This window comes from Nicotiana attenuata, unplaced genomic scaffold (assembly GCF_001879085.1).
Source record: "Nicotiana attenuata strain UT unplaced genomic scaffold, NIATTr2, whole genome shotgun sequence".
NCBI lineage: Eukaryota > Viridiplantae > Streptophyta > Magnoliopsida > Solanales > Solanaceae > Nicotiana > Nicotiana attenuata.
In genome coordinates this window covers 80,272-89,246 of record NW_017671106.1, presented here as the reverse complement: position 1 = coordinate 89,246, position 8,975 = coordinate 80,272, and positions in this window count along the sequence as shown.

Sequence of the window (8,975 nt, the reverse complement as noted above, 5' to 3'; positions counted from 1 at the left end):
AATCGGAAGGAATTCACCTCTGATGGGGTGTCCAATTGCGTGAATGCTAGTGCAAGTGTTTTTAACAAGAATTCTACCAACTAGAAAACATGAAAAGGAGAACGGACCGCACGTACGAATATTTCCTCACAACTTCCAAGCGGTAAAGCTCATACAGGTAAGCAACCCACAATCACAATATAAACAAGTAGGAATGCCTCCACCGGCCGTCACAATTCTTTACAATCAACCCCTGACATAGCCCACCTTATTTCGCCACGCGTGCAAATAATAATATAATAGGCACCGCCTTATTCTGCCACACGTGCATCACAATATTCTCACCTTATTCCGCCACATGCGCAACCCACATATAAGCATATAACATATCCCGCCTTATTACGCCGCATGTGCAAAACATCAATGGCAACAATAGCACGGCAAAGACCTCGTGCAACCCTTCAACAACAACCGCACAGCAGAGACCTCGTGCATCACAGTACCAACAGCCGCACGGCAGAGACCTCGTGCATCACAGTATCAACAACCGCACGGCAGAAACCTCGTGCATCACAGTATCAACAACCGCACAGCAGAAACCTCGTGCATCACACTATCAACAACCGCACGGCAGAAACCTCGTGCATCACAGTATCAACAACCGCACGGCAGCAACCTCGTGCGTCACAGTATCAACAACCACACAACAAATGACAATATATACAGGAACAAAGCAAGAGAATCACACTAACTCATAAGGAATAACCGTAACAGAGAAATACTAAGCGCAATAAGAACAACTCAACAAGGAGAAATAATACGAAACAACAATTCCAAAATACTCAGTTTAACAACAAGGAAATTAACATGAATCAAATATTACAATTAAGGAATTATCAACTAAACATAGGATATCTAACTTCTTTCCAATTAAGACCAATTAATTACACGAGAGATATAATTAATGCTTTCCAGATAAAGACAAGCAGTTAGGAATGATAATGTGACTATAGAAGGGTAAATGTCCACAGTTAAACAAGTAAAAGTCAATTAGGCAACAAGAATAATCAAAAAGGGCAGATAAATTCCAAGTAAGTCATGTAGAGGTGAAACTAATAACAGGGAACTCCATCGTATCAAGAACAACTTCATATTCGGTGGTAACAAGGACCCAAGAGTCTAAAAGGAGCAATTTCCCACAAATAAATCCGAGCATGCACTCGTCACCTCGCGTACAAGGAATACAATCAACAAAGAAGACTCAAATCCTAAGGGGGAAGTCCCCCACACAAGGTTAGGCAAGATACTTACCTCGAACCGGCTAAAATCAACTAGCAACCACGTTCTTGCCACGAGTACTCGACTCCAAATGGCCCAAATCTATTCAATTAAATCACACATTGTAAATAACATCTCAAGCAACTGATTCTATTATTTAATTTAAAGCTAAGACGCAAATTTAGGTAAAATGACCAAAACGCCCCTCAGGCCAATGTGGTCAAAACCCGAGGTTCGAACCAAAATCCAGTTACCCATTCCCCCACGAACCCAAATATATGATCTGTGTCAAAATTGGACCTCAAATCGAGGTCCAAATCCCCAATTTTAGAAAAACCTAGGTTCTACCCCAAACCCCCAATTTCACCCATGAATTTCATTGATTTTTAAGAGGAAAACATGTTAAATGATGTAAATGATTGAAGAAATTAAGTAAAAATCGACTTACAAATGATTTGGAAGAAGTTTTGTCCTTGAAAAATTGCCTATGGGGTTTGGGTCTTGAAAGAATGGTGAAAAATGGTGGAAAATCGACTAAGTATAAATTTGCTGGGTCTCTGATGTCGCATTTGCGAACTGGGGTTCGGAATTGCGAACCCCGACCAAGTTAGGGAATTGCGAGATACTTGTTCGCATTTGCGAACTATGAGGGAAACTGGGAGGTTCGCATTTGCGAACCATAAGGTCGCATTTGCGAAACCTGACCCATCGCATTTGCGAGGTTTGATATCGCATTTGCGATAACTTCAGGCCTGGCACCTTCTCGCATTTGCGAGCTGACTCTTCGCAATTTCGAAGCCTGCAGGTCAGTTATAGCTGTAATTTTTCCAAGGTTGAAAAAGCACTCCGACACCTATCCAAAACTCACCCGAGCCCTCGGGGCTCCAAACCAAACATGCACACAACCTCAAAAATATCCTACGGACTTACTCGCGCGATCAAATCGCCAAATTAACATCATAAACATCGAATCAAGCCTCAAAACTCATGATTTCTTCCAAATTTTCATAAAATATCAAATTTCCATTTTAAGTCCGAAACACGTCAAACGACGTCCGTTTTCAACCAAACTTTACAGAAAGCGCTTAAACCATATTTAAGACTTGTACCAGGCGCCGGAACCAAAATACGGGCCCGATACCATAGTCTTCTAATCAAATTTCATTTCCAATTTCCTTAATTATTTGCAGAAAACAATTTCACACAAAAATTCATTTCTTGGACTTGGGACCTCGAAATTCGATTCCGGGCATACGCCCAAGTCCCATATTTTCCTACGGACCCTCTGGGACCGTCAAATCACGGGTCCGGGTCCGTTTACACAAAAATGTTGACCGAAGTCAAATTTATTCAATTTAATATCAAAATTTAGCATTTTTCTCACAGAATTCATATTTAAGCTTTCCGGCTACGCGCCCGGACTGCGCACGCAAATCTAGGAAACCCTAGATGGGGTTTTCAAGGCCTCGGGAGTACAGAATGGGAAAGAAACAAGTGATGACCCCTTTGGATCGTCATAAATATTTATCCATATCTACCCCTTTGATCACAGGTGGCACCCCGGGTATTTGTTCTATGCGGTCACTTTGCTCCTTGAGCTGTTTCTGCAATGTTAGTACTAAATTTTATAAATCAGAATTAACTAAATTACCTGGTTCTCCCTCCTGTGATTCGCTGGGGGTTCCACCGCTATCCGAATTAATAAGCCCGGAACGAGGGTTCTCCAGAGTATTGTTATTTGGAGTGGGTGTGGGTGGTGTAGCAAGTAATTGGCTAACAAAAGCCCGAAGAGCTTTGTTGACCTGTGAGGCAATAAGTTTTTGCAAAGCCTCATCCATAGCTTCAACATTTTCGAATTGAGCCTGTCCATCCATATGAGATCCATCAGGAGTGCTTTCACGAGATCGCCGTGGAGAGCCTCGTGGAGAAAGAATCAGCGCGTTATTGTCTTGCGGATCTCCCTGAAGTTGTTGGTTTGTTTGGTTTTCTTGGTTTCCTTGGATGTTGTCATTGTTGTTCGACATGGTTGATGCAACAAGGAAAGTTAAGCTAAAATAGAATGGATTATCAGATTCCCGGTAACGGAACTAATTTGTTTAACCAAAAAATGAAATTTCGATTAAAGCTATAATTTAGAAGAACGCGGGTTACTGATAATCGAAAGAGTGTATAAAAGAAAGCAATTTGGATAGCAAGAATATAATCAAGAAAAATAAGTAAACCAAAGTATATTCAGATGATGTTTCGTCCCCCTACAATTGATCAGTTATCTCTCTTTTGTAGGTACCTTAGAGATATACGTTTTGCCTACGTCATAATAAGGCTATTATGGGAAATTAAAGATATTAAAGACATTAAATGCTACGTTACATAATCATTATATTTAATACATATTCTCTAACGTTTTTGGTATTTAATGCTTATTAAATACTGTATCTGGACTCTCGTGTGCTGTCAGATTCATTCTTTTTGATTCTTGGGCTTAAATGACTTGAACAGGTATGAGCTTTGCCTCTTTTTGAATAACCGCTCGTGCCTCTTCTTTTACTTTCTGCTCGTATCTATTGCAACTTGTGCCCCCTTGCCAATTGTAATTCTTTGACCAATCTATGTGTCACAACACGTCATCTTCATACCTCTTTAATATGTAAATTCAATTTTTCCCAATACACCAGCACAAAAGAAATGGGAAGAAAAGTTTTTAACTTTTTGCATACACTCTAGAAGATGAAAACAGATATATATATATATATATATATATATATATATATNTTCTGACATCAAATTGTCAAAAGCCATAAAGGCTTTTTAAAGCCTACCAAAACGTTTCAAACGTTAACATTCACAGCCATTAAGGCTGTTGCTAACTGACAAAGGTTTCAAAATAAAGGATTTAAAGGCTTCGAAAACGTTTCAAACGTTAACATTCACAGCCATTAAGGTTGTTGCTAACTGACAAAGGTTTCAAAATAAAGGATTTGAAGGCTTTGAATGCAAATAAAAGGTATGTTATAATATTATAATAATGCTTATTAATCATGCCTAGTAATGGATAAAGAATATAATATAATTTTCAGTTATATATATTAAAATATATTCTATTGATTAGTCTAATAAAGACCCACTAAAATAATGAACCTAGACATCAATTTAAATTATTCTTTTTGAGATATTAAAAAATATTTTTATTATTAATTTTTTAACAATCCCCCACATAGCTCAAAAAGAATATAAAAAGAATTTGTTGGGTTTTCACAAATGAGCAAAATGCGTCAATCCGGTGTCTCTTGGACTATGAACCAGACCTAGATAAAATAAGATTAAACTTACGGAACAAATGGTGAAGTTCAGAACTTCTATGAACCAAGAATTCTTTTGTAAGTTTAGTGTCTTATCTATCACATTATACCCGCACACACTTTGTTGTTTGTCGCGGTTTTGCGCTAATAGGCCATGCACGCGCCTGGTTTTCATGAGTGCTCTAGAAATTTCGCCACAAATTTCATAGGAGCGGCCCCACTCCACACTCATATAGGTCCATCCATCAAGTATATTCTGCAGAGCAATACACTACCTAAAATTAGGCTATGAATTAGATTAAGAGTTTAATAACTCAGCCTCCCATTCCTTGCGCAGTCTTGCACTATATATACACACATCATAGGAAGGGATATAATTTAATAGTGCACATTTGATCAACTAATGACTTATTATTACCCATATGAACCTACTTCATGGGATCTCTAATCACATAGGTTGGGTTACCATCATAGTTGATAAAACTCAAATTGGCAAAAGTCCCATTCCCCTCGATGTTTCTGATATTAACTTTCTTCCAAAAAGTTTAGTCAGAGGATCGGCCAAATTCACTTCTGACTTCACATAATCTATGGAAATAATTCCATCTCTCAGCCGTGCTTTATCACATTATGTCTCAATCGTATATGTCTAATCTTCCCATTAAAGGATTTATTTTTAGCAATGGCTATTGCAGCTTTGGCAATCACAATGCATCGACACATAAGGTGTCGGTTTAATTCCTAGTGGAATACTCGCCAAAATGTTCTTTAACCACTCGGCCTCATTGCCAGCCAATTCCAATGCCACAAACTCAGATTCCATGGTAGATCTAGCTATTATTGTTTGTTTAGCTGATTTCTGATGATAGGCTATAATTACGTATATTAGTCGATTATTACACTCTAATTTACTGCACTTTAGTTGAGTTTGCGCTTTAATCGCTAGTGTTTTGCACTAACGGTGTATTTTATGCCTTGTAGGAGTGATTCCGAGCTATATAGATGTTATGGAATGAATTCAAGTGATTTGGAGCTTTGAAGTCTGAGTAAAAGACCAAGGAATTAAGCCGGGATCGTATTCGGGGATCAACGGATGATAAAACAACAAAACGAAGACTCGAGGAGGCATATTGCGTACTGTCTAGTAAAATAGATATAACTTTTTTCTCATAACTCCATTTGGGCTTCACAATATATAGTTGGAAAGCTAACTCAAAGGGCTACAACTTTTATGTTTTACGTTTTTCCAAATTCCAAACGGAACAGGGTGAACAATGCGGTAGAAACCGCGACCGCGGAACTGACCGCGGCAGAAAATCAGAGAGCTTGTCTGGCCGCGGTCCTACCGCGTTTTGGCCGCGGCCGCGGCCGCGCTGCTCCAGGCGTCAAAAAGAAGTCCTATTTCGTCCGGGACAAGGTTATTTCGGCCCTATGCTATTCCAACTTGTATAAAAGGGGTCCTAAACCTATTTTGAAGAGGAGGGGACATATTTTGGACACAAATTAGACCTAAGGAGGCAAGGAGGATCATTGGGCATCAATCTTTAATCTTCTTCTTTGTTCTTTTACCTTTGAATATGAATTCTTTTGTGATTTTTGTTATTTTCATGAGTAGCTAACTTTTCTAATCTAAGGTTTTGGTGAAACCTGTTGGGGATAAATTAGTTGTTATAAGTAATATAGATTTGAATTAGTTTAATCTCTATTTGTTCAACTATGTTTTGATTGTGGTTAATTGAAAGGATCCTCAATTAGCCGTTCCTATTTATTATGTATCTTCTTGAGAGAGAGTGCATATTTAGGTAGTTGTTTGAACAACATCACTCCCGGAGTATAGGCGAGAGTCATAACCGAGGGTTTAGAGGTGGGATTAGAGATAACGATACCTCGGGTGCGATCTAAGTGAACTGTAATGCGAATCTAGCTAGCGTAGCTTGAGAGAGTGCGTCTAGTAAATTATCATAATTGCTTGAGAGAGATTTATGATAGCTGGAGAGTTCATGATTGATAGAGGCAACTAAGTCAATGCTATAAGAAACATACAACCAAGGAAATCAACAATGGGGGAAACCATTACCTTAGACCTTTATTCTAATTATTTACAATTCAAGCATAGTTAGTTTTCAGCTGTTTATTTATTTTCAATCTTGTCTTCTTGGTGATATTAAATAGATATAGCTAAGCCTTAGTTCTCTGTGGGATTCGACTCCGGACTTTTAGACCGGATTATATTTGCAGCGACCGCTTATCCTTTTTAGGACTAGAGTTGGGCGTGATCAATTTCCATGCCACAGCACCCCCACCGAGGGTGAACACATAACCACTAGTGAATTTTGTCTCATCTGAATCAGAGATCCAGTTAGCATCACTGTATCCTTCTAGTACAGTGGGAAATCCACTATATTTAATACCATAGATTATGGTACCTCTCAAATATTTCATTACTCTTACTAATGCATTCCAATGATCATGACTCGGATTTTGAGTATATTTACTCAATCTACACACAGCATATGCAATATCAGGTCTAGTAAAATTCATCAAATGCATTAGACTACCAACAACATGAGCATATTTATTTTGATCTATAACATCTCCCTTATTCTTTTTTAATTGACTATTAGCATCATAAGGAGTGCTTACAGGTACCACATCAAAATTATTAAATTTTGTAAGAATTCTTTCAACATAATGTTCTTGAGTCAGCATCAAACTATTGCCATCTCTTATAATTTTCATGCCTAAAATAACACTAGCTTCTCCCATGTCTTTCATCTCAAAATTAGAAGACAAGAAAAATTTGGTTTTATGTCCCAAATCAAGGCTAGAACTAAAAATAAGCATGTCATCCACATAAAGGCAAATAATAACACATTTACCATCTACACATTTTGTATAAACACATAAACCCATTATTAATCAATACTTGATCAAATTTTTCATGCCACTGTTTAGGTGCTTGCTTTAGACCATATAAAGATTTTAGCAATTTACATACTTTGTTTTCTTGGCCAGACACTATACAACCCTCAGGTTGCTCCACGTAAATTTCCTCTTCCAAATCACCATTTAAAAATGCAGTTTTAACATCCATTTGGTGAATAAAATGTTTATAAATAGAAGCCAAGGCAAGTAAAACACGAATCGAGGAAATTCTAGTTACAGGAGCATAAGTGTCAAAATAATCAATATTTTGCTTTTGGGTAAAAAAGTTTGCAACAAGTCTAGCTTTGTATTTATCAATGGAACCATCCGGATTGAGTTTCTTCTTAAAAATCCATTTACAACCAATGGGTTTAGCTCCCGGAGGTAAATCAACTAAAATCCAAGTTTTATTTTGTAAAATTAAATTTAATTCTACATCACTAGCTTCTTTCCAAAATGAGGCATCAGACGAAGAAATAACTTCAGAATATGTTGAAGGATCATTATCCACAAGATAAGTATAAAAATCATTACCAAAAGATTTTTCTTTCCTTGGTCTTTTGCTTCTTCTTAAATCCTCACTTTCAAAATTATTTTGAACAATTGGAACATGTGAAATATTATCTTTTGGAATAATAGGAGCATCGGAAATTTTCTCAAATTTTAAAGGAAAAATATTTTCGAAAAGTTCAGCATTTTTCGTTTCAACAATAGTATTGTTTTCAAGTACATCACTTTTAACTACTAAAAATTTGTATGCTGCACTGTTTTCTGTATACCCAATAAACATACAATCAGATGTTTTAGATCCTATTTTCCTTTTCTTAGGATCAGGCAACATAACTTTAGCAAGGCACCCCCACACTTTCAAATATTTCAAATTAGGTGGATACCCTTTCCACAACTCATAAGGAGTTTTACACGTTTTCTTATAAGGAATTCTATTTTGTAAATGACAAGCAGATAAAATGGCTTCACCCCAAAGATTATCCGGAGCACCGGAACTAACAAGCATGCTATTCATCATTTTCTTTAAGGTCCTATTTTTTCTTTCCGCTACACCATTTGACTGTGGAGAATATGGCGGAGTTATCTCGTGAATTATGCATTCTTTCTCACAATAATCATTCAACAAAATAAATTCACCACCTCTATCGGATCTAACTCTTTTGATTTTCTTATCTAATTGATTTTCTACTTTAGATTTATAAATTAAAAACTTATCAAAAGCTTCATCTTTATTTCTCAACAAATAAATTTTTGTATATCTAGAAAAATCGTCTATAAAAGTCATATAATATTTTTTTCCTCCTCTAGTCATAGTTTGTTTCAAGTCTCCTAAATCAGTATGAATTAAACTTAATACTTTAGATTCTCTAAATACTGAAGCACATGATTTCTTAGTTTGTTTAGCTTCTGCACAAACTTCACACTTATCAATATTCGAAAAATTAATATTTAAAATAAGACCTTCAGAATGCATTTTTTTAATAT